This window comes from Furipterus horrens, unplaced genomic scaffold, assembly GCF_987537825.1.
Source record: "Furipterus horrens unplaced genomic scaffold, mFurHor1.1.pri manual_scaffold_13, whole genome shotgun sequence".
In the NCBI taxonomy this organism is placed as follows: domain Eukaryota; kingdom Metazoa; phylum Chordata; class Mammalia; order Chiroptera; family Furipteridae; genus Furipterus; species Furipterus horrens.
In genome coordinates, this window is record NW_028327183.1 from 22,960,293 (window position 1) to 22,986,893 (window position 26,601).

Consider the following 26,601-nt stretch of genomic DNA (forward strand, 5'->3'; position numbering starts at 1 on the left):
TTTTTACTTATATTACACACTGCCTGTGGGCTGGTTGCTGCTCAGCTCTTGCAGCTGAAGGTGTGGTTGCCAATGAGAATATGTTATTGCCATGGAAAAGAAAAAGATCAGTGGTCAAATCACACAAAGGTTCTTCAAGTTTCTGTTTTGGAAGGGACATAGCATTGCTTTTCTCACTACACTGGCCAAAGCAAATTGCATGTCCAAGCCAGAAGTCAGTGGGCTTATACAAGGAGGTGCAGCACATAAATGGGAATCGGAATCGAGGTCAACACAGACAGTGTCAAGAAGATCCAGCCTATATTTACTGAAGACTTGGGCTTCCAAAACAAAGTGGATTCCAGAAAGCACCTGGCATATGCGTTATAATTCTTTAATGTCTTTGCAGATACAGATGGTTGTCAGCAAGCATGTGTCAGCCACTATGCATGGGCCAGGCCTTGCTTGCAACATGGTAATCAGGTGTTCTTTTGGGAGCATTGTGTTTCAAGGCTGATTCCAGCAAAGATGTATAAATAGACAAGAATGAAAAGCATTTGCAAGGACCCTTGAAGATATGTAAAGGATGGTGTTGCAGTTAGATAAAGTCTTCGTGCCTCGCCATTTGATGAGTTGTCTGATGATGGAGGGTCCATCTCTCGATTATGTAGGTAGAATGGCGTAGGCACTGGAGGCAGCTGGAGTTCAGCCTTCATACTGCACATGCACATCAGGCAGCCCTGGGCACAGAACTTGATGGATGTTAGCCTTCTCACTGATACTTTCCTTGCAGGGTTATTGCAAGGGTTGAAACCACCATCTGTGAGGCACTGGGCACAGTCCCTGGGATAGCATAAGTGCTCATGGATTAGAACTGGCGGCTGTCAGAGGGGAGGGGTGTTGTGGGGCTGGGTGAAAAATGTGAAGGATTAAGCAAAGGAAAAGAAAACCCTCATAGTCTCAGAGAGCAGTGTGGTGATGACCAGAGAGAAATGGGGGTGGGCGAGGTAGAAGGTAAAGGGGGATACCTGGTGATGGAAGGAGACTTGACTTGGGGTGGTGAACACACAATACAGAGTACAGATGATGCATTGTAGAATTATACACCTGACACCTATATAATTGTATTAACCAATGTCACCCCACTAAATCAGTAATTTCTTTAAAGAAGTTAGCAGATATTATTTCGTGTCTCATTTCCCTAAGAAGCCATGGGGTCATTCCTGAGCCTGTACTTCTCTGCCTTGGGCCCTCCCTGCCCCCGACTTGTGAATCTGTGATATCAGTCCTTCTCAGCCCCATCGAGTATGTCTGGGTTCCCCAAGAGGCATCTCTTGTGCAGTCCTGGAGAGACTACTCTTCACTAACTCGTGGTTTCTATCTTCAGCTTTTCTCATGTGAGGGCTTCCATGTCTCTGTGGTCCCTGAGGACATTTGAGGGCATCTCATCAGTACCACTGACACTGGTGCCCATCACCCCCGACCACACTCATGTCCGTGCCCAAAGCCCATCTCCTGATGCTCCCAACATGTCAAACCCTCGGGAGCTAGAGTGCAGGGGTAACTTTTCTGGAAACCTTGGTTCTCATGAAAGCCCCAGTGTTTCCCCTACAGTCTTGGTGAGTGTGTACCCTGTCCCCAAGTTGTGTCACATGTGGCCATCTGGACCCTAGAGCTGCTCCATGCCTCGCTGTGCTAAGGGCTCCTTGTGAAAACTGATGGATGCCTAGGAAAGTCTATCTATCTATCTATCTATCTATCTATCTATCTATCTATCTATCTATATCTATCTATCTATCTATCTATTATCTATCTGTCCATCTATCTATTATGTATCTGTCTATCTACCTGTCTATTATCTATCTATCTATCATCTATCTATTTATCTATCTATTATCTATCTATTATCTATCTGTCTATCTACTTATCTTGAAGGGGGACTCCCCTATTCAATCTGAGCCACTGCAAAGACAGAGTGCAGGGATTTTCTTTTCTTCTTTTGCACTCTAGTGCAAACCAAAAGAACATCAGATCATCCAAGGTCTATCAGTGGGTGCTGTGACCACCCTGATTATGTTGTGTGTCCCGCATGGCCTGCGTCCTCTTCATTCCTTGAGCTGACCCTGTCCATGTGAAGCTCTTGATTTCAGGGAAGCATGTGGGTCTTTGTGCCCATGGGACAGAAGTGCATGGCAGATGAAGGACCTCCTCCCTGGCCTCAAGTTCAGTTCCAGGGACTCCTTGATATTGAAGCTAGATGAGGCAGGGCTGGGGTACTGGCAACAGGCTCTGCCATGAAGTATTTTATATATACCCCAGAAATATTGGCATAGTTGTCTTTTAATTGCATCCTTAGCTTCTTTTCTGTAGCTTTTTGTGATATTCAGTTTAATCAGTCAACGCATGTTTACTAATCCCTCACTCTGGGCTGGGTGTCATACACAGTTCTGCCCTAATCTTGCTGGAAGTGAGGCTAATGCCTTTGTAATTCAGAAATAGGGAGCGTGTGCTGAATTTGACGATCTCTTGCATGATTCCAGTTGTAAAATCATTTTTACAAGTTTTAGACATGTAGTTAGATGTAAATATTGGGATTGCAACCGTTTCTGGAAAATGGCAGGCTAAGTCAAAACATTGTAGGAACATGGTGGGGATTCCACGTTCCTTGCGTACTGTGTCTGTTGTTAGATAGCACATAGCCACTCTGGAAGGTGCTAATGGGAGAGCCCAAGCTCCAGGCTCTGCTACAGACCTCAGTCCTCTGAGTGATGGGCCACCTTTTCTCTTTCGTCCTGTCGCAGAACCCGATGCATAGTAGGTTCGAAAACATGTGTGAAAGGAAATGAGGAAGGGAGGGAGCAAATGCTGCATTAGGAAATCAGTAGGTTAATCTTCTTCAAGAAAATATTAGTTAGCTTCCTTGCCCCACTGTAGAATTCTCTGCCCTATGCCTTGTGGGCCCCTGTGGCCTCCCAAAGCTGTTAGTGGGGGTTGTTCTCTGCCTCCTCCAGGTGAGTGGGCTCCATGCCCCTGCAAACATATGTGTTCTCACACATGGCTTTTTTGAAAAAATTATGTGGGCAACTAAAGTGTTATTTGATGTCTGTTTTGTCGAAACAAGGGGCAAATTTAAGATTGTAAACACTGTCTGAGAAGAAACAAAACCTGGCATGATGATGATGGTCTAGGTGGCCTTGCCAGACCTTTTTAACGTGCACCACCAGATAATTAGTCTGGTCACTTTGTTCACTTCTCCCAGCTGACTGGTCAATTCAGTTTAAAAAGTGGTCAGACTTGTGGCTTTGCTGATTGGCCGAATTACTGCATGAAATTGATCTGGTTATTGAGGAAGCTCAGTGCAGTGACCCAGTGTGAACACAGGTGGTGCCAGTGAGCAGCTACATGAATTTCCTGGGGTTGCGTTCTGTCTCTTGTGAGGTGGGCAGGCGAGAATCCCTAAGATGTGCTCCCAGTCCCCCGGCCGGAAGTGAGCCCGCTGCTCTCGCTCCTGCTCCCATGGCACCCTCACGCCCCTTTGGGTCCCACACCATCCAGCCTAAGTCCAGGACATCTGTGCGCGTGCCCCAACCCCTCAGTGCCCCTTCAGCACCATGCCTCATAGCCCAGGAACTCAGGCAACGTTTGTTTGCATTTCCACATTTCTGTCAAAACATTAATTGACCTTTGTACAGCACCTTTTCATTTGCCCAGTGCTCATCATTAAAATAAACTGTGAGTCAGAAAGTGTTTTTTAATCTTCATTTTATCATCATCACATCCATGACAGTAACAGCTAGTATTTATTGAGCCCCAACCGAGCCAGATGTAATGTTCAGGGCCACTCATGCATTACCTAATTAAATTTTCATGGCAAGCCTATGAGGGTGTTACTGTCTACATTTTGCCTAAGATGGAAGCTTAAAATGACTGGCCCAAGGCCACAGTGCAGGGCGGGGACTCAAGTCCTAGTTGCCCTGACTCCACAAACCTTGTTCTCAGACACTTTCCATCTCAGCTGGGGAAACACGGAAGCGGTTCTCATATCGGGCCTTGCATTCATTTCCCAGGGCAGCCAGGACAGAGTGCCACAGATCGGGTGGCTTAAGAAACAGGAAATACTCTCAGGGGGCTGGAAGTCTGAAATCACCATGTCAGCAGGGCTAGTTTCCCCGGAGGCCTCTCTCCTTGTCTCATAAATGGCCATCTTCGTCCTGTGTTTCCACATGGTCTCGTCTCTGTGTCTGTATTCTAATCTCCTTCTTTATGAGACACCAGTTGGATCAGGGTCCACCCTGATGACCTCATTTTACCTCTTTCCAAGTCCTGTCTTCAGATACGGTCACATTTGGAGGTACTAAAGGTTAGGACTTCAACATATAAGTTTCAGAGTGACACATTTCAGCCCACTACAGACCTCTTCTTGAACAGATTCCATGTTTAGTGCAGGAACTAAGAGGGAGAGAAGAAAGCCTGGAGTCCCTTCCCCATGACATGTGTTGGTCCATGATCCAACAGTCAGCCTTTTCGCTGTCACTGCAGGTGTGCCCAGTATGAATCTTCCCCAGGGAAGAGGCCTGAATTAGAGAAACACGCAACCCTCCACGTCGCTCCAGGTACAGAGGCCTGACCTAGGCTACTGTCATTGAAGGGCAAAGTCTCCTCAACTTTCTGTTTTAAGTATCACGTGAGCAGACCAGTGCTCACACTTCACATGCACACCTTGATGAATTGGCACGCTCGCACGCAGGAGTACCCAGCACCCAAGCTAATACACGGGATTGTTCCAGTGCCCCCGCAGCCCCTGCTGCTGTGCCATTTCTAACCTCAGTTATGTGGTTCAATTTGTAAATATAAAAGCAAAGAGAGACAGACAATGGTTACAGCACAAAAACCTTATGCCTTATCTTTATCTGGACTCCTTGAGACCTGGCTCTGCCCCTAATTAACCCCAGACACTGAAAAGGCCGATGAGTCTGATGAATCTCTCACCTCAGCTTCCTCTTTTGTCAAATGCGGGGAGACAATCTCTAGTTAATAATGAATTTAGAAAACCTAGACACACAGCTGATCAAGATGGCATACTTATTAGCTAATGGTGAAAATGACAGATAAAGAGTCTTACTATGCCTTGTGCTCTCTGGAATGTGAAATCCAAGGAACTGGCCTAACCAGGAAATATTGGGCTACTGAAATCAGGTATTTAGGAGGGATAGTTGTTAAGGCGCTGAAGGGGACAGGCAGACAGCTTTCTGCTAAGAACCTGTTTATTGCCTGGATTTGGAATCTCTGGGTGGCACCTCTGATCAGTCGGGGTGCTCCGTTTTACCAGTTTGCTGCACGCAGCCTTGTGCAGAACTTTCTGTATAAACCAGAAGGAACCAGGGAGCTGGGGACTTTCAGGGCTCAAGCTTTGTCCCCAGAAGGGAGGAAGCAGCTGCATCGATGGCAGAGGTGCCTTTGTCAAACGTCCTCTCTAGACTAAACAGTGCAGGACAGTTTCTGGGTCCCTGTCACCTGTATCCAGGACGCTTGTCTTCTGACAAGTTTGCATTTGTCACATTTTAATATATGTTGGTGTACTTGCTTCTTGATTCACTTGTACTGCACGAGAATTGATTTTCAAGAAATGTATTTAGAATTTTTTTGCACACTCTTGCATCGCCTAGATGCATATTTGCATAGAAATAATCTTTAGTGATCTCTACTTGCAACTGTGTCAAATTTATAAACATCCCCCTCAGTTTATTTGATTTTATTTTTTCATTTATCACGTCTGGGTCACCACACGCTGCATTTATTTGGCCGGCTTTTTTGTTTTGATCCATTTATTTGCCCAGGTTGTGTTTCCATATGTTAAAACATCTCACCATATTCTGGTTTTTTTACATTGCAATTTCAAAACAACATGGTCCCATTCAAATCTTGTTTAAAGGCTTCTTCTGGTGAAGGTAGGCATGTGGTAGAGCCTGTTACCTCCTACCTCTTCTCCCACTCTCCTCTCGGTCCACAATTTATCTTGGAAGATGCTGGGGTTTAATAGACAAGGAAGAGTACAGAAACCAGACGGTTTTCCCTCACGCCTGTGAAAGTGTGAGTTAAACAGTAAAGTTAATGGCCCCAGTAGGTCTGCCAAGCTCAGTGGGATTTTACTTACCTGGCTTATCATTCTGGTTAACTGAACTTCCCAGTTAACTGATGGCTACGTTTGTTCATGTTCATTCCTGTCCCCCTCCTCACCGCCACTCGGGGCCTTCTTGTGGGAAATGTGCTCCACCTTCCCCTCCTCTCCTTTCTCTCCTCTTCTCAACCTCTCCCCTTCCCCTCTCCTGGAGACTGATACTTCCTTCCTTCTTGGTGTTGCTTATTCTTTTCCTCTTCCAGCTTCCCTTGCTTCTTCTACCCAGATGTATCCTTATTTTTCTTGTATCAAGGAGCCTCTGAACTTGGCTTTTTGTGGCCGACACACAGCATTTGATGAACCATCTTGTGTGGCTCTGGTCTTTCAGGCAACTACTCACTCACAGGTTTGCCTTTGAACCTGCCTTGCTTTTTCTCCATACGTCCATGCTCCTGATGTCCATGTTCATTGTCGCACTGGTTGAAGGAAGGAGGGCTTTGGTTGCTCACTTGTCAGCTATTTAAGTTTGTACATTTTCCGCATACCGGCATTTTATTACATGATACCTGGCAGCAGGTAATTCTAGAAAGACCTTGAAAAAATATGACTGTTTGGAAAAATATTAGACTATCTTTTTTCTCTCCACCCTCCTTCCCCCCTGCACCTAGATTATAAGCTCACATTCATAAATGAAGTAATTCTGACCATACTGTGATGGCATTTTCTTGAGAAGTGAACCCCTGTATTTCACTCGTCTGTTTGGCAAATGGATCCTAAGGTGGGCCCACCCTGGTCTGATCCCGTCCCTTTGAATGTGGGCAGAACCTGCAACTTGCTCCTAAGCAATAGAATATGAAAAGATGGTGGGGTGTCACTTCCTGAATTAGGGTACATTACATGGCAAAGGGAAGAGATTTTGCAGATCTAATTAAGGTCCCAATTCAGTTGATTTTCAGTTAATCAGACGGGAGATCATCCTGAATGTGTCTGACTTAAGTAAAAATGCTTTAAGAGGGACTGACGTCAAAGCGACCCTCGATTGGTGGCGTTGAAGAAGTAAGCTGGAGAGGGCCATGTGGCAGGGATCTGCAGGAGGCTTCTAAGAGCTGAGTGTGGCCCAAAGTAGACAGCGAGAAAATGGGATATTAGTTCTACAACCTCAAGGAGATACATTCTGCCCACAACCTGAAGGAGAGGGACGGTGGTGGAATTTCCCCAGCTAAGCCTCCCATGAGACCACAGCCCACCTGCTCTCTGGTTTTCAGCCTGGTGAGGTCCTGAAGTTGAGAACCCAGCCAAGCACGCCCACACTTCTGACCCATGGAAACTGTACGATAATAGTGGGTGTTGTTTTCAGCTGCTAAATTGGTGATAATGTGTTACACAGCAATAAAAAATGAGTACATCCTGGACCATAGAGATTTCACCTTTCTTTGATAGTCTTTGCTCGGCAAGTTCTAAATTGCTCACTGGGACTCAGAGGATCACCCAGGAAGATGATGACCCCACTAGAAACATATACTTTGTAGGAAACTCTATTTCTTTGTGACTTTCAACTATGAATTAGGAGGAAAACAACATATAGTACTGAGCTTCATATGGGCATTTAGACACACTTCCACTTAGAGAGTCATACATATATCCTAAGAGGTCAAGAATAGCTCATGTGACCAGGATGTGGCACAGTCTTTTCTCCACATGTCACCTTGTGACTTACTGAGGAAAAACGAGGTGACTTCAAGGTATAGGTCTGGCTGTCCTGTCTACTTTATAGATGAGGAAAGTAAGAATCCACATCATCTCCTAGGTAGAACTCAATATAAGTTCTCTGTCTTGAATCACATTGACCCAAGAGGTCATACGATTTCCATTAGATTACATACACAGCAACCCAAGGGCACAGTGAAATCGGAATTTCACTTTTGAATTTCTGAAACCTTTTTGTATTTATATATTTAGTTAATCTGGGATTTTGTTTTTGTGGGATTTCTACCCCCGCACCCCCCCCCACTCCCCCACCCCCCCGCCTGGAACTAGCTTTCCCTTTGAAAACTCCCTTTGTGCCGCAGCCTTATTTCCTGAAAGGGAGCTATTTCTAACGGGCAGGCCTGACTAGGCTGTGCAGGGTTTTCACTACCTGCATGCTCACCCAACCCTAAATAATTGTGTGTATGTTCCTTTTATTGTCACCTCTGAAACAAGATGAAGAAACCAACAGTTCGCTTTAGAACACATTAACTTCTTTATCACATTAATACTGACTCATATCTTATTTCCCACTTGCAGTAAGAAAACCGTTCAAATCTTTCCCTCTCAGGACAATATCTTTAATAGCTTCTGTGTGTTTCCTATTTTTGGCTGTTTCTGTATAAACAGACTAATCTAATAGCATGCTGAACCATCTAACTTGGCAGAAATTCAGAAAATCACTCATTTCTATGGCAAGCTGGGATGCCGGGGGGGGGGGGCAGTGGAACCCTCATTTTTATTGCAGAAAGATTTTTCTTAAAGTTGTCTTTCATGAACATAATGTGTCTATCATTTGGAATTCTCTAGCACCCTGACTGGAAATTATTTATTGCAGAAAGGCACAATGGTGAACAAGAAAGTATCATTCCCCATACAATTTCGGGCTTGAATTTGTTTGCCTGAAGGGACAGGATTGTCTGAACACAGTTCTGAATGCTGAGAAAGGTGGCATTCACCTCTAGGGCATTTTGCATGGAACCTAAAAGGTGAGGACATCATAGCCCCTTGCACAGCCTGGCTATTGGCCCAGCCAACCCAGAGCTGTGTCTGTACCCCTGAACAGGAGCCTGACTTTCAAAGGTGCTCTTGCTGACATCCACAGATACTCCCACCTCCTTTGATCCGTTACAGATCCCAAGTGGTCTAAAGACTTGGCCCCCAGTTCTGAGCAACTACACATTGCTGGAGAACATTACAAATCATGGTGATGGAGCCACCGACAACTCAGTTTTATGGGGTCAGCTGCATGTGACTCTTAGGGGTAACCATGATCGCTTCTCTGGGCCCCACGCTTTGCTCGTCCCCTGGAGCCTGTACACCCAGGACTTGTGTGCCCTGCCTCCAAGGGTAACTGGGACCCTGAATCTCCCTATTCAAAGAATCCCCAAAGCACCTGTAGAATGGCATGTGCTTTTCTATATTCTGTTCTCTTACTTTATTTAGCACACATATTTATTTTATTTTTGAAATAAACTTTATGTTTTGAATTTTTTTTAGATTTACAAAGAATTAGACAATGGTACACAGTCCTCCTGTTGTTAACATCATACCTTATTTTGGTTCGTTTATTACAATTACAGAACCAATATTAATATATTATTAACGAAAGTCTGTAGTTTATACAGATATTCTTAGTTTTTCCTAATGACCTTTCCCAGTTCCAGGATCCCATGCTGCATTTAGTCATCATGTCTCCTTACACTTCTCTGGGCCATGACTGTTTCTCAGATTCCCTTGTTTTCTATGACCTTGATACTTTTGAGGTGTACTTGTGGTCTGGGATTGTGTAAGATGCCCAAGTAATGGAATTTATCTGGTTTGTTTTCGTGATTAGACTGGGGTTATGGGTTTTGAGGGAGAAGACCCAGATGTGAAGTGCCCCTCTCATCACATCATATCAAGGGCAGTACTATCAACATGACTTATCATTGTGACAGGGACCTTTTTCACTCGCTGGGGTAGTATTTGTCAGGTTTCTCCACTATAGTTACCCTTTTCCTATCCATTCCATCCTCTTCTTCTTGGAGGGAAGTTTTTATGTGAAGATCACTCTTGAGTGAGGATTTATGTCCTCGCTTCTTATAGGCAGAGTGTCTCTGTAAACTATTCTGCATGGGGGAATGGTCACCTCTCCCCACTTATTTATCAGTGTGGTCTCGTGGATATTTACTTTCTACTTATGATCCAGCACTACTTTATTTTATTGCCCAAGTGGTTTGGCCATCAAGAGCTCTTTCAGTGGACTCCCATGCCCTTTAGACTGTGGCTATCATGGTAAGGTGTATTTTCATTTTCTTTTGGTTTTGTTTTGTTTTTGTCCCTCCTTTCTCTTCCCTCCACCCCACACACATACCCAAAGGGCAGCATGCTGCCATGATCCCTGGTATTTCAGTGAAACCGTTTCCTCTTCTGTGAAATCACTGTAGAGCAATTAGGAGTGTGGGTCAGTTTTCTCTCTCATTTAATATTTTACATAATTTCAGGATCTGATAGGCCATTCTCTTTCTTAGTGCGTTTGTTGCCTTTCTTCCCAGAAAGGATGCACCTTAGAATCTGCTTGACCACATTGCCAGGTCTCCAAGTCCCAAATAAGGCAGGCTGTCCAAAACTACTCAGCCAGGGAGGAGACCTGGTCCTAATGCTGGCTTGGTTCCCATGTTGTGCACCTTAGTTTGACCTGCATCCTCTCTGCGCCCTATTTCCTTCACCTTCACAATGAGGGGTTTGTCCTGGCTAGTCTCCAAAGCTCCTCCAAATTTTGATGTTCTATGACACTATGGGTCTTTAATCACTCAAGATGCCAGAAAGAGGTCACCAATGAGACCCCATGTGTTCTGCTGGAAGTTTTGGTAAAATCCATGGAGAAAATGAGAAGAACAAGAGAAAGAAGCAGAACTTGGCTCATTACAGGCAAGAAGAAGAATGAATGTGGGGTAGTAGCTGGGAAGAGAGGGATAGTTAACAAGGATGAGAAAGAAACAGCCTTAGCGCTAATCCCTATGGAAAGTCTGGAACAAATAATTAAATACATAATTTCTAAGGTTTTAGGAAAGAAAGCAGGGACCACGAAGCTAGAATATGGGTGTCATATCTTTTAACTATTTTATTTTCAGAAAGGTTACTGGCTGGATAAAAGGTATCAAGTAGACCCTATAGTTATTTCAGATACGTTGGACTTAGACAGCTTTGACAAACATGAAATGCTCAGATCAAGGGAGGCAAACAAGATGAAGACGCAAGAAGCTCCAGCGTTTTGAAGACTCCTCAGAGGAAAGCAGCAGATGGTTGTCTTGCAGTGGAACGAATGTCCACACAAAGGGTCTGTGCCCTTTGTTGGAGACGTAAAGCAAAGGCCGGATGCTTGACCGCCCGTTGTGGCTGCCGACGAAGGAATGCCGCCTTGGGTAGACAGCGTGGCTGGATACGCACTAAGGCCTCCTCCTCCTGTCTGATTCTGTGGTGCTCATGTCTCCTGTAGGTTCTCTCTTTTTGGATTTCAGTGACTCAGAGTCCCAGCTCCCATCAGAAGCCCTTCTATTTGATTAAAATACAGACTCCCAGGCCCTGTGTGGCCACTCTAATGCATGTGGTCCCGGGGGTGGGTGGGTGGGAGAGCAGGTGCAAGGGTCTGCATTTCTGTCTCACTCCCAGGTGGTCCTGATGCACACTTGAAGCTGAGAAGCACCCTTTTAACAGGATTGCCAACTCCTTAAAAACAAGAACCATGTTTTCTTCCTTTTTTGTATGCCTCTCCATACAAGGATAATTACACAGAGTAAGTGCAGAAATGCTTGTTGATGGATTTTTTCTAGTAATTTTTTTAGCTCTCTTTGTCTGGAACTTTGCAAAATAAACACCACAGTCGCCCCGTGCTTTGTGAGTGGCATGCTAGAATGGGATTTCACTCTTTTAAATTGGGGGTCAATTTCTTGGCTTCAACTGAATTATGAAAGGAAGAGGGCAGAGCCTTGGAAACGTATGAATGTTGGTGCTGAGGACTAGCCAGGCACTTCCCTCCCAGCTGGTTCCACAAGCGATTGAGGGACCGGCTGTTCTGAACCACCCGTTAGGGATGGTTTCAGACCCTTCCTCACTATGTATTTATCTTGCAAGGGGCGTGTTTAGAGGATGCTTCCATTCTATTTTATCTGCAGAATTACTTTCCACTCAGAGGTCTTTAATATAAGTATTCCCTTGAACCCATTCCAAAAAGTGGGTTTTTAACCCAGTAGACCATAACTACAGTGTTTTATCGTGCATACGTATTTCAAAATGTGAATGTAAGTAGATTTAGCAAAGTTAAAATAAAATTAAAACTTTTCAAAGGGCACCACTGCTTGCTTTTCCATGTTGGACTTTTCCCTTTGGGGTTCTTATGCCATTTAAAAGACACTAAAAACAAGAAGACCTTTTTGCTTGTGTCTTTTTTTTTTTTTTTTTTAATCCTCACCCAAGGCTATATTTATTGATTTTAGAGGGAGAGGAAGGGAGAGAAAGAGAAAAAAATATTGATGTGAGAGAGAAACATCGATTGTTTTCTTTCTATATGCTCCCCAACCAAAAATTGAACCCACAACCCAGGCATGTGCCTTGACTGGGGATCCAACCCGTGACCTTTTGGTGTATGGGATAGTGCTCCAACCAACTGAACCACCTGGCCACCACACCCCACCACACACACACACACACACACACACACACGGAAGGAACGGGGTACAGAAAACACTGATGAGGTTTGGCCTTCCTCTGTCTCCTGGCAGCCCACTTGGTAGCAGTGTGATGAGTTCTGACTCTGTGAGTTAGTGCCATTTATAGTGGCATGAACAGTAAGATTCCTGACAGGCATCTTGTTTACCTTCTTGCCTCTCTTGAAATCCCTTTCACACTGGGAAGTTAGAATCATTTCTCTAAAATAGAAATCTGTTCTTGCCACCACCCTGTTCTTCACTCCCTGCTTAATCCTTTCACAGGCTCTCCATAAACCCTTTGGATAAAAACAAAAATCCTCATCAGACCCTGCAAGGCTCCTGCCAATCTGCAACTTACTCTCACCTGACTCCTTCTCTGCTCCTAACCCCCCCCCCCTATTCCTGTCACAGGGCCTTTGCATACGCAGTTGACTATGCCTGGAGTCCTCTTCCCTTCCAGCTTTAGCTAATGAGTTCTTTCTCATCCTTTGATGTTCAATTGAATCATCATTTTCAACAACTTGCAAAATTACTTTGTCTCTCTAAGCTGCATTTCCTTCTCTGTACAATGGGGTTAATACCTATCTATATCTTGTTACTAAGATATTTTGGAAGGAAGTGAGGAGTAACTGATGTCATTCACTAAAGCACTCAACATAGTACGAGAAACACAGTAGGTTATCATGTCTGAGTATTAGCAGTTATTACTGAGCTGGACTGCGACCTGCGCCCTTAAGTCCTTTTCTTGGTTTCTCCTGCTGCTCCTGCTGTAGTTGTTATTTATGTGTTTTGAGGGTGCGTGGGCATAAGTCAGACCAGATCAAGAAAGGGAGGGAAAAGGAAAAGGAGGGAGGTGTTAATATAACCACTGAAAGACCCTCCCTTCCCTCAATGCTACAATCTGAATGAATGCCCGCACCTCCACCCCAATTCATATGTTGGAAGTGTAATTTCTAAAGATAGTGTTATTTAAGGAAGGATGGCAGGTGGACCTGGGTCTGGGCCACACTGCCTGAGATCCTGACTCGAGCACCTCTGAGATAACTCATCTGGAAGGAAGGACGGGGTTTTGATGTGCAGTTCTTGACCAGAGAAGAGGAGAGACAGAACTCCTTCAAATGAGTGGTTATGCACTAAATCGTGTTCCCTCCAAATTCATATGTTGAAGCCCTAACCCCTAATGTAAAGTAATAGCCTTTGGACGCTTGGCTTTTGGGAGGTGATTAGGTTTAGATGCCATAATGATAGAGGGACTCTGGCGATGGGATTAATGTCCTTGTAAGAAAGGAGGACAGATCTCTGTCTCTCTCTGTTTCTCTTTCTGTTTCTCTCTTTCTCTCTGCATGCACTGAGGAAAGACCATGTAAGGACATGCCTAAAGAAGGCCTTCTTCAGGCCAAGAACACAGATCTCACCAAACACCGAGTCTGTGGTGCACGTGGATCTTACACTTTCCAGCCTCTGGAACTATGGGAAGCAAGTGTCTATTGTTTAAGGCACCCAGTCTGTGCTGCTTTGCCATAGCAGCCAAGCAGGCAAAGACACGGGGTTCGTGTTGCGGAACTGGAACCGTTAGAAGTTGCACACCTGGGCTCATACCCTGGTGGGCCACTTATTTTCTGGGCCTTGAGCAAGTCACTCACCCTCTCCAAGCCTCAGTTTCTTCACCCAGAATGGGGGCATTAACAGTTCCTCCCTCAGAGAGCTCCTTGGGGGTGTGCAGTACTGAGCTAACACCATCAGATCATCTGTGTTGTCGTCACCAATGTCCACATCCTGACCTTTAGTACTGGTATCACTGGCAGCGCCAAAAGCACCAGGCGCCTGCTTGCCCTTGACCTGGGTACCATGTTGGAAAAACTGTCGGTGGCGGGTGTGCGTGAAACTCAGAAGTTGGCCTTTCCAAAGAGGCATCAGTGGTGACCACTTTAGGGGGAAAATGCTTCAGAAACCAGGTCACAGAGGAAAGTGCCTCTTATTGTACAGAGCTGAGAGGTCCGCCGTGGAAGTGCAGAGGGAGCCTGGCCTAATTGCTGATAATACAATCTTGTAAGTCATTCTGCCAACACGAAGGTGGATGGACGGTCCCCATCCTGGCTGCTGAACACTGCCCGTGTTTTCCTAGGAGAGACATCGGCGCTCCAGCAGTGATTAAAGTGCCGCGGACAGGCCCTTGCTATTAAGAGTTTGTAGCTCCAGTTTAATAAAAGGTAGTATATTAAAATGGAAACGTGTTATTATTGATAAGGACTAGACATGTTATAGGCCAGATTAAAGCTCTGAGAATAAAAATGCAGGGGAAGAAGCTAAGGGTTGTTGAACACCTACTATGCACTGATGGCTCTGCTGGGCACTTAGAGACATCACACAAAATACCACATGCCTTTGAATACAGTCTGTCCTGATATATTAATATATTTAATTATCAGACTTTCAACATTAAAGAAGATTACAATTGAGGCATCCAGTTGGTTGGGGAACAGTTACAATAGTTACTGCAAATGATAAGCTCTTTTGAATAAACCGATACTTAATGAGGTTTTGCTGTGTATTATTATTTTTTTTCTTGATAGGAAACGGAGTGACTGTTCTCTTACCCCCACCATTCTCAGTCCTTGTGCTTACTTGTAATGACCCTCTTTTCTCTTGCTCCATGGGCACTTTAAAACATTTAAATGAGTGGATATTATAGCCTCAAGTTTCTGGAATTCTAGGAGGATCTGAAAAGTATGTGCTCAGTGACCGAGACATGCAAACAAAAGTAGGCAGCTTAGCTAGGAAAGTAAAAATAGAGAGGAGTACCCCCCACCTTCCCTGGAGCTGTGCTTTTGTTTTTGCAAGAGGATCAAGAGCTATTCGTCGTCGGCAGCCGTCCGTCTCGAGAGACGATAGTGTAGCTTCTTAAGAGTCTATCTGCACCGCCGAGAATGGCTGTGCAGTCCGACTCGGGAGTGACACGGTATCTGTCTCCTCCCGTGTTAAATCGACATCTTGCGATGACGCTGGAGTGTCCTCTCCAGTGAAACTGAAGCTACAGAGCCTGGGCAGGGTGATATGGAGGGTCTGCTGTTGCCCATGCAGCAGACCCCCCTCTCTTCGCAGCTGAAGGGTCCAAGGGAAAGACGGAGTCAATACAGCTTGGCTTCAGGTGCGCCGCAGGAGTTGCCGGTGTTGACTACAACGTCAAACCGCCTTAGGGACTCCGGCTCCGGATTTTCTGTCGGGGTTTACTCCCTTAGCCTTTCCCCTGAAGAGGTATGCCGCAAGGCAGCGGAGGTTTTTTGGAGTCAGAGTTTTCCTTCTCTGATGTGCCCTGACTGGAAGATCGAACCAGCGACACTTAGCTCGCAGGCCGACGCTCAATCCACTGAGCCAAACCAGCCAGGGCTTAAGAGGTATTCAACCTCTGGTTAATCTGTCTGCTCCTTCTGATCACTTCTTCATAGTGCTGGCCCAAGCACGATCCTTTGAAGAATTCCTAGGAGCAGTCTGAGGGCCTGTGTGCTGGGGAGAATGCCTTATCTGGCTGAAGAGGCTGGTGTGGTTTGGACTTGTCCCCCCATCTGCCCAGTTCCAGACAGACATGTGCCCGTTTGAGACAGGCTGGCGGGTTGAGCCAGCCAGCGCCTGTCCACATAGAGCCCACTGAGAAGGCTGGAACACAAAACACTAAATCGCGCACACTGAGCGCCCACCCCGCCCCCCACATTTTCTACTTATGCTCACGTAACCCTGTGGTGATCAGTGTCCCTGCCTCCTCCTTAAAGACGAGGCTTTAAACAGTCCTAGCCGTGGGCGTGTGGTCATGTTACTCACCTGTGGGCCACCTGGCATTTGGAATCAGGTCTCTCTGGAACTTTCTCTGGAATCACACTTCCTTAGTCCCTGACTTCATTCTCATAACAAAGAAACAAAGAAGAGGGACCCAGGCAGGCGGCTTCCGGGCGCCCCCTGGAAACTGGCACCGACTAAGGCACACCGTTGGCGCTCAGGCCCTTCTGTTTGAAAAGAAATGTAAGCGCTTTGGAGGGGACTGGTGCCAGAATAGAGTGGTGGGTGGGGGACACTGTTCTCCCAGGGTTCTCCCAGCCCCGGGCCAACTGCAGTGCGTGTCTCCGCCCCACCGCCACTATAGGAGCTCTGTAGTTTGTATCAGCACCCATGCCCTGCGCCTCTCCACAACCGGTTCCACCAGGTGGATAGGGGGTCACTTTCAAGCCAGTGGCCTTTTCTCTCCAAGCACCCCCCCCATGCTTGCTTGAAGAAGCCACTTGTCTCCTGGATCGCCATCTCTCTGCCCCACACCAAGCCAGGCTCTTAGAATAACCCCCTGTACCAAGCTCTACCCTCAGCCCTTGACAAATGTCATTTCACAGGACAATTTTAAAAGCAGGAAGGCACTGTTGCTCTTCCCATTTTATAGATAAGCCAACCGAGGCCTGGAGGGGTTGGTGCCCTGCCCACCTGGCCTCAGCAGCCAGGAGCAAAGTCAGGGTCTGAACCCGAGGGGTGGGCTCAGCAGCCTCTCTCTGCATGTTTAACCCTCCTGGCCCATTGCCTCATTCTGTCCCTGCCTCCTCTCTTGGCTCAGCTTTCCTCCTACCCAGCCCTTCTCCCACCAGCTTTTCTTTCTTTCTTTTTTTCTTTCTTTCTTCCTGCCTTCCTGCCTTCCTTTCTTCCTTCTTTCTTTTCGTTCCTTTTTTTTTTTCTGTCCCTGTGCAAACAGCCTTGGAAAGACCTAACCTGCTGGCCTTCGGTTCTGATAAGATCTGGCTGTGCTCCCTTTGTCTGGCCTGAACCTGCCTTTCTGAATGGCCCTGTTAATTGCAATTGACTCTCCTAGAATGTGGATGGCAGTGCTACTTGACACCAGACTAATGCTTCTGACTTTTCCTCAGTGCCCCCAGCAGCAGGCTGGGGGGGAGGGGCTCAGAGGAGTGGACCGGAGGCGGGTCAGAGGTGAGCTAGAGCACTTTGGGTTCCAATAAAACACATTAGAGCCTCAGAGCTTTTTCTGTTTGTCCAGGTTCTCTCTCTCTCTCTCTCTCTCTCTCTCTCTCTCTCTCTCTCTCTCTCTCTCTCTCTCTCTCTCTCTCTCTCTCCCCTCTCCCTCTCTTTCTCTCTCTTCTTCCTTCCCTCCCTCCCTCCCTCCCCACCCTCTCTGTTGGGAGGGGATGTTATCATTTCTAGAAATTCACAGTAAATGAGAAATGATTAGGAGATTTCACCTTTGTAGCTCCTGTGAAGACTCAGGGTTTTTTTTTGTTCTTTTTTTTTTTTCCTTTTTCTTTTTATCATTTTTTTCCATTTCCTAGCTTTAGGGCTAAGAATGAAAAAAGAACTTCGAAGCATAAAACCTGAACGGCAAGTTTCAAGAAAGAGAACGAAGCCCTCCAGAGAGCTGTCAGTAGGAGCTTGGTTTTCTGCAGGCCTACTAAGTGCTGGCCCTGCTTTCCTTTTATAATCTCCCAGCAGCCCTATGAGGGAGCATATAAAGCCCACTTTAGAGGTAGAAAAACCAGGCTAAAAGACAGGCTTGCTCTCCAGTGCTCAGTCCTCCTTGTCCTGTTTTACCGTCCTTGGGGGGAAGCTCAGAACCACGAGCCTGTGCACTTCAGCTACTTTGGATCTGAAGACGTGCAAGATACTTCTGCACATGCTCAAGCCTGGTAGGCCTCCTTCCGGAAGCCAGGCACTGTGCCCCAGCTTCCCCATGCATTATCTCTTAGGGACTTCTGGGCTCAGAATTATCCTTCTGCTTCACAGGTGAGAAAACTGAGATACACAGAAAAAGGGGGAAAGAGTGCCCAAGGTCACATAGCTGGTTCATTACTGATGTGGTAGTAAACCCAGGGTTGGTTTAAGATGACTAAGCAAAGCAAGTGGAGTTGCGGAGGCACCCCCAAATTGCAGGTTTGTCTGTGACTGGTCTGGATGGGGGGATCTGATGTCAGCTGTGGAAGGACTTTTTAAGGAAGCCTTTGGGGATCACAGTTGGTTTCCACCTGAATTCCCACATAGTGCTGGGGCAGACTGTAGCTTGTGACCGCCCAGACAGGAGGGTGGCATGGCAAAGCTGGCAGGCAAAGATGGGTCCCTCCCATTTGGATGAGAGCTTCAAAAACATGCAAACAAAGTTAAAAATGATTCCCAGGAGGCAGGTGGAAAGTCTCTCTAAAGTCCCAAGTGTGAGCTTCACTGACAAATGAATTAACATCATTGAAGGCATAGTTCACTTAAAAGTCAGGATTGTTGATTTCTCTTGCAATATCAGAATACCACCAAAGGACAGCCATTCAGGGTTTGAATTCTGGCAGGCAGAATTGGCAGGGGGGTGGCAGGGTGGGCCAGGGGAGTGAGGACTCCCAGATCCCATATTCCAGATTCATCCGCTTCCGCCATGTGTGGCACCTGCCTGGCCCCTCAGGCTTTTGTGTGTTGGGTGCCTGGAGTGGAATAAAGAAGGAACTAGATCAGAAAGAACCACCGGCTGCTTACCTTCTCTGAGCTGAGCATTAGTTTTCTCAGCTGTTAAATGGCCCTGCTGAGACCAGCCCCACAAGGTTGCTATCGGGAGAACAATGCCATCGAGGTAAAGTCCTTTAGTAAGTGCTCAGGAAGTTATTATAGCTGCTATAGGGTTAAAAGCATGAAAATCATGAAGCTCAGGGGGATGGAGGGAGGCAGGCTGCTTTTGTGAACAGGTGCCTTCTCCAAACACCTTTCTTTTCCTTGGATTTCTGAATGACCCCTGTTGAGAACAAAGCTTTTCACACCTTTGTTTATTTTTTTTCAGGTCTAAGGGTCTCCCAGGAGATTTTCGTAAAGGAAAAGGCAAGGGTGCCCACACCCCAAACCAGAATTGAATGCAAATATGACAATAGGACCCATCCCTGGTAGAAAAAAGCTCCCTTTTAATTAGAAGCCTGGAAGGACAGACCCTTTAATTGCGGCACTTGTAGTGTCAGGGCTATCAATATTGGTGCCTCTTTCATTAATAAACTGGCAAGTGAGAAAGCTGCAGGAGTGGGAACCCCTCCCCCACCCCCCCTCTCACCCCAAGCTCTACTTAATCAAAGGCAGACTCGATCAAACAGGAAAAGAACATGGAAATCAGCTGCATTAATTCTGCCAGCCCTAAATAGGTAGAAGGAAGGGTAAATGAAAGGGAGCCTTCACCCGTTTCCCCCCGCAGATGCCTCTGCTCCCTGTGAACCCAAGCAAGAGGTAGCTAAACGGCCCCGCAGATTGTCGGTGACTCGGGGAATGCCTGGGTTTATGTATGGATTAGCACCGTGATAGACCCTGAGTAGCAAAGACGAAGACTAATTACCTGACAGAGCTCCCCTCCACTCGCCTGGGTCATTGAAATTAATTTCTGCTTTCAGGCTTGGCAGAAAGCAGCTGCAGAATTTCAGTTCAATACTCAAATTAACGGGGAGCCGAAATTATTTCTCTGCGCGGGCAGTATTAGAGGGGTGGGTTGCCAGATAGATCTTGATCACAGACACCAAAGAAATTGTTATTCCTCCCTTTTCAACGAGAGCCTTAGGTCCCTGGGAAGTGCAGAGGAAGGTGGTGGCGGTGGTTGGGGGGCGGGGGGGGGGGCAACAATCAGTTTGTTGGAGCGTTAACACTCCAGTGCTGTATTAAATTGGGAGTGATGCACTTGTGCAGGGGACCTCCTGCCCTCCAAATAATTTACAGTTTTGTTTTTTTTTTTCCATTTAACAAAAGCATTAAATTAAATATAAGGCCCTTTCTTATATAACTGAATCAGAATTCCTAATCAAGGGATATTTGTGAATATCAGTTCTACAATGTCCCATGTCATCAGGATAAGGCAATGAATGGGTGGTGAGGGAAAAGTCAGAGGTGGGATTTGAACCCGTGCTCTGGTCTCTGAGTTCATCTTCCTGTGGCTTTGTGTTGCCTTTCATTTTTGTTCCAAGTCCCCGTCACTGTTTCTTCATCTCTGGGCTTCACACTTCTAGGCCAGCCCAGGTGGGATTCGTGAACTCTGTTGAGCACCATCTGTGGTCCAGGTCAGGCTCAGTGCTGCCCTGGTCCCCAGCTCTCACCTCGTTTGTCTCTGTGTTTTTGTTTTGTTTTTTTCTGCCGCCAGGACCCACCTGATGTGTGAGATTCCCGGGCAAGCTAAGTCCCCATGTTCTTGGACTCTGCTGGCTAAGATAGTTGCTGGTCCACAGCTAGTTCCCACTCTGACCACTATTTCTTTTGCTGCTTCTGAGACTGGTTCCGCACTGGGATGCATTCGTGGGGAATCCTGGGTGGGAGACACATTCATCATGATGCAGCAAAAATGTCTCTTTCCTAGCTCTGCCCAGCCCTTTAGGGTCAGCGCATTGTCTAATGGTTTACTAAAATCTGGAACCCTACTGTCCATGTACAAATTATGCTCCTCCTCCTACTAAGTATAAAACTGTGAGATTATTGCCTATAATAGTAATATCACAGCGTCTACGATTACTATTACTATTATTCATAGCCACATCTGGCCTTTCTAGGGCCTAAGAACTCAAAAGAAAGCATGCATTAGAATAGCAATAGTTGCTGTATATCAACTACTTACCATGTGCCAAGCATGCGCACATTTATCTACAAAAAATCAAATCAACTTTGACAAGGTTTTGTGAATGTGAAACTGAGGATCTGATCAGGACAAACATCGCACAGCTAGTTCAGGAGCAGTGCAGGGATTTGAACCCTAGTCTCTGTGTCTACAAACTCATTGGGTGCCAGTTTGCGCTCCATCGATTCACCCATAGTAGCGGTTAGGCCCCTTCTAACATGTCCATCTTTAAACCCGTGACCTCGAGGCAAATGCCTTCCACATCTCATTACCACTCCCCTGGGCCCCCAGCCCCGGTGGGACAGGGAGGTTAATCAGCCACGCACTGAATCTGCTTATAAGGCTGTTTCATGTACAATTTTTATATCTTGGCTCCTAATAATGGTCCCATTATAAATGATTGTCTCCCTATGATATACTGGTTCCTTGCCTTCTAGGAACTGATTTAAAAGGAAACCCTGGACTTCTCGCGCCCCAAGAGTTTATTCACATTGCTTTTTGCTTGCTCAGCAGCTAAAGTGGTAGGGGGGACCTGCTCCCTCCCCTCAAAACATTATTTTCTCCCCAGCATGAGGAAGTTGTCATAATTAGTAACCTCCAGCTTACTTGACACCCTGATACTACTTTATGAGAAAAATCACGCCTCCTCCTCTCTCACGTCTCTCTCCTCCCTGACCCCACCCCGGCCTCTGATCTGACAGGTAATGCCAGCGGACAAATGCTCACTCCTGGGTCTGTCACCTTCCTCCTCTGGGCAACCAAAACATTTTAATTATGTCTAGGGTGACTTGAGAGAACAGGTCATAAGGAATATATAGCATCAGGGATTATATTTGCAAACCAAAAACCTTGGGCTTATTTATCCAACAAATACTTTTTTAGTGCCTGTTAGGGGTCCGACATATGAATGCATTGCTAGGTACAGCGGGACACAATGTCTGAGAATGAGGCACATCCAGGACATCTGGAATGCATGTTATGAATCTAAATAGGCATATGCATTGGAATTACTAAGGAAAGTTGTACTTGGTGGAATTCTTTGTGCTAGTTATTGTTAACATATGGAAGAGCTTCAGTTTTAGTCCTCAATGAGCTTAAAATCAAGGAGATCATTCAATAACACTTTGTTTCTTCTAAAGTCAGGTTGCATTGAATATTTAAAGTGCTTTAAATTCTTCTCTGGGCGTAAAGGCTAAGAAATGTGATCTTCTTGCTGTTCTCAGGACATGTCAACCACTTTCCTACCCCGGGGTTTTCCACATTCTGTCTCCTCTCCTGCCACGATCTTCTTCTCACCTTTGGTATGGCTATCTCCTCCTCATCCCTTAGCATTCAGTATAAATGCTCCTCAAAGAGGTCACTTCTGACAGTCTGCATTAGTTTCCTATCGCTGCTGTAACAAATGACTGCAAATGGCGTGGCTTAAATAATATCAATGTATCCTCTTACCATTCTGGAAAAAGTCCAAAATGGGTCTCACTCATCTGAAATCAAGGTGTTGGCAGGGCTGGATTTCTTCCGGAGGCCCTGAGGGAGAAGCTGTTCCACTTTCTAGGGGCCACTTGTATTCCTTGGCCCATGGACCTCTTCTCTTCTTCCACCTTCAGATATGGCTGGCCTTGTCACATCTGCCAGTCTCTCTGACACTGCTCCTCCTGGCTGACTTTTCCGTCTCTTTAGGATCTTTGTGATTCCATTATGCCTCTCTGGGTAATGCAACATATTCTCCCCAACTCAAGAACCTTAACTTATTTAGATCTGCCAAGTCCCCTTTGCCATGTAAAGTGACATACGCTGGTTTCAGCAGTCCGAATGTGGCACCATTATTCTTTCTGCCTGCCACACTGTCCCATCTAAATAAAGTAATGGCTCTCCATTTTCTGCCTCAGCCTTTAGTTCCTTAGCCCTCTAACACTACAATGACTAATATATTTAAATTTTTATTATATCTGGGTACATAAGTGGTTCAGGTTCCACTGGACCTGAGTATTCAGAAGATGTCATCAAGAACCTATCTCTTCCCCTTTTTTGGCCCAGCTTTGTCCTGTGTTGAATGGGGGACTTTCTTCCCTGATAACGGCCAAGCCGGCTGCACTTTCAGGGTGGAAAGCTCCAGTGTCAAAACCTGGAGTTCACCGGTTGACCTTCATCAGTCTAGTTGGGGTGCATTCTTGAATCAGCATGTAGAAATGATCAGACAAGTGTAAGCCCTGTGCCACCATGAATGGGGGTTGGGAGGGAGCTATTTCCCAAAGGAATCAGGGTGCTTTGTTGTAAGAGCAAATGAATGCTAGCCAGGCACATGCATAGGATCTGGAATAACTGCCCTTTGAAGTGTTGCTTAAACTCCCCCTCTCAATTTGAAGAGTAGGTGGTGGTTCTGATTTCTTCTGTCTTTATACACACTTATATCATTCTACAAACAAGCACGTGATGATATGCTAACGGTCCCTTTTCGAGCTACTGTACAATGAAATGTTTCGCAAAACATCTCTGGGTCTGTTAGGAAGAGAAGGGATGCCGGCCTGCATGGTGTCAGGATCTCTTCTAGGCCTGATCTCCATTTCATCGCACCTCACTGCCAGCGTCCCAGGATGATGGGCTTACTCGTTCCATTTTACAAAATAGTAGCTACCGCTTCCTGAGTGCACACTGAATGCTGGCATCACACCAAAGCCCGTAGCCTAGTGCTTCCCTTATTCCTCAAAACGGTCCTTGGCATGACTCGGGGTGCCTGGCTGCCTAGCAGCAAATGCAGGGTTTAAACCTGTGCCCCCAAACAGAAGCTTCTAAAAAAGGAAGCTTTTAAAACAAGCCAAAAATGTGTTGGCCACCGCTGGCGACATTGAACTGAGTATTTCTGCCTTGGGGGATACCAACCCTTTTCCCTCCAAGTCTAAAAAGCTAGAGGTTTTCATTGCTGTTCTCTAAAAAACAACCTTAGTAATCACTTTGGAAGAAGTTTTATATGAATGGTGAGCTTTTTCATTTGCTTTAGCTTAGTCTTTTCCATTATTCACTGAGCTTTTTGAACTCTCCTAAATGTACACCATATTTATTCATATTCACCCAGAATAGGTGTGGGGAGAAGATGAAGCCGGAGAGAAAGTCAGTCAGACAGGAATTAGGTTGCACGATGACTGATAAATTACCACCTCCCAGAAGATGTACGAAAAATGGCTATTTCTTTAGGACGTCAAAGCGCCGCTTTCCTCTCTCTTCACATGTGCCCCTGCATGAAGGCCATGACTACTAAATACACTGACCATATTGTTTCTCTAATTTCCTCAAGACATGCTTGGAAGATGAAAAGGCTTGTATTTTTGTTTAGCACCCTTTTTGCCTATTAGACAAGCATACTCGTATCTGTAAATATATAGATAGTTTCTTCCTTGAATTCCATAAGTTGGAGACACCAGCCACATCACAGAAGAACACAGGTCTCATTTTGTCACCTGTGTGAAATTGGATCCTGGTACCCTTCTTCCCACTGCTGTCCGCCATGGTGGCAGCCTGTTTCGTGAGGCATTTAATATTCTCTCAATGACTCAGCCAGAATCTAAACCTCAGTGGTATGAACCCAGGACAGGTAGTTCACTCTATTCTTTGAAATCGTGCGATTAGTATATGTTGTCATAGTGATGTATTTATTACAATAGAAGTGTTCTCAGGAAACCAGATTTAATAGTCTTACATCAGAAGCCAGCATGGACCTTTAGGAATTCCTTGCATAGTAAATTTTATGCCTGGTGAAAGGTTATGGAATGGGTTCACCTGCCACATCCCCCCCAACCCCCCACAAATCTAAACTGGCCTACCAAAGTTCCACTGTGGATCTTTGGGACCTAGCCCCCTGATGCAGAAAGAAAATTTCAGAGTCTATACTATCACCTACATGACACACCTGGTAATGAAAAAGGAGTGGGGAGAAAGTGGGGTGGCTGTTAGGTTTATAACAATGCACATCTCTTTAAAGGAGCGTCTCATAGCCTGAAACTGAAGGGAATTAGACTTTTCTTGTGTTCAGTTGATAGCCCCTTGACTGCTAAAGCCATTGCCCACCTGTTTAGCTCTTATATTCACATGGAAGTTGGAACCCCCTCACCCCCCATCCAAGACCTGGGTATCCAGCATCTCTCAGTTTACATTATCAGGATCCCATAAAGGCTCTTACATTATACGTACCCAAGTAGCACCATTATGTGCCATCTTTACTTAAACTGCTGTATTTTCCATGTGTGCTCCCCAGCATGCTTAAACAGGAAAGATGAAGAGAGAGAGAGAGAGAGAGAGAGAGAGAGAGAGAGAGAGAGAGAGAGAGAGAGAGAGAGAGAGAGAGAGAGAGATTGGCCGAAAGTACTGGAAGGTTGTGGTTCCTTTGTGTCTATAGAAAAGATATAAACATTAAATTAGACTCTCAGACTATCTGTGGGTTTCAGGTTGACTACAAGCAGCTGTTCGGTGTCTTATTCTGGCAGGAGAACAGTTCTCTATAGATAGGAGACACAGCTCACCTCCCCCGACCGTGTCCCCTGCCTTCCCCTCTGTCACCAATGCAGGTGCTAAGCATCCATGCTTGGCTGAAAATGTAGCTGTAACTTCCCCACACTCTGAAGGAGAACCTCTTCATTGTCAAAGAGCAAATGCTTTAGAATCAGACACAACTGAGTATGAACCTGGATTCTGCCAAACTGATTGGTTGGACTCATAATGAGCCGTACTGTTTCTGAGCCTTACTTTTTTCACCTTTAGAATGGGGGGAATATTGTTAGCTATCACCCTGAGGAGTTAGATATAGCCTAGGCAAAATGGCTGGCAGAGTGCTGGGCACAGAGATGGTCACTGTTAGCCATTGATTTATTACTATGATTATTTTCTGCCAAGATCAGGTATAAGATGAATGTATTATTGGCTTTCCTGGGACTGTTTTAGAGGAGGTTATCTGTGAGCCTTCTTGATACGCCAGGTGTCTAGAAGACAGCTTGAGAGCAAGGCTCCAGGTTACTTAAAAACATGTTTGGGAGTTATGTCCCATGAATGCCAGATGCAATCATGGACAGTACAAAGGGCTGTGAAGAAACCCTAATAAATCACACAGACCTGTCAGCAACTCACTGTCCTCCCTAGTGCTCTGGGCACAGTCATTCTCAGCCCATTTGGGCTTTCCCTGTGTGGTACCTACACAGCTGCCGCCATCATCCACTCCCAGCCAAGAGCCCCCCACCCTCCAGGACTCAAGATTTAGCTTGCTCAAGAGTCAGGTGCTGGGGAACAGATGCAGATAGTGATTTCTCTGTGATAAAAATAGAGTTGGTGGATAAGCAGATCACTTTTATACACACACATATTTTTATTAGACTGTGGATTTCTTAATCTTTCTTAACAATGACCTAAGTAAACTATTTGACTGGACTCAGAAACAGAATCTGATTTGACTTGTTTTTCCGATCTGCAGTTACTTGTTACTTTGAAAA

At 45.7% G+C, this 26,601-nt stretch overlaps 1 protein-coding gene and 1 non-coding gene across 2 annotated transcripts in view; one reads left to right on the forward strand and one right to left on the reverse strand.

The window, feature by feature from the left end:
- Window positions 1-26,601, forward strand: part of WWOX (WW domain containing oxidoreductase) — a 907,032-nt gene that overhangs the window by 417,262 nt on the left and 463,169 nt on the right. The window lies entirely within an intron of this gene.
- Window positions 1,913-2,038, reverse strand: LOC149994260 (small nucleolar RNA SNORA31). The gene has a single exon (XR_016507925.1). It is a non-coding gene; the product is annotated as a small nucleolar RNA SNORA31 (small nucleolar RNA).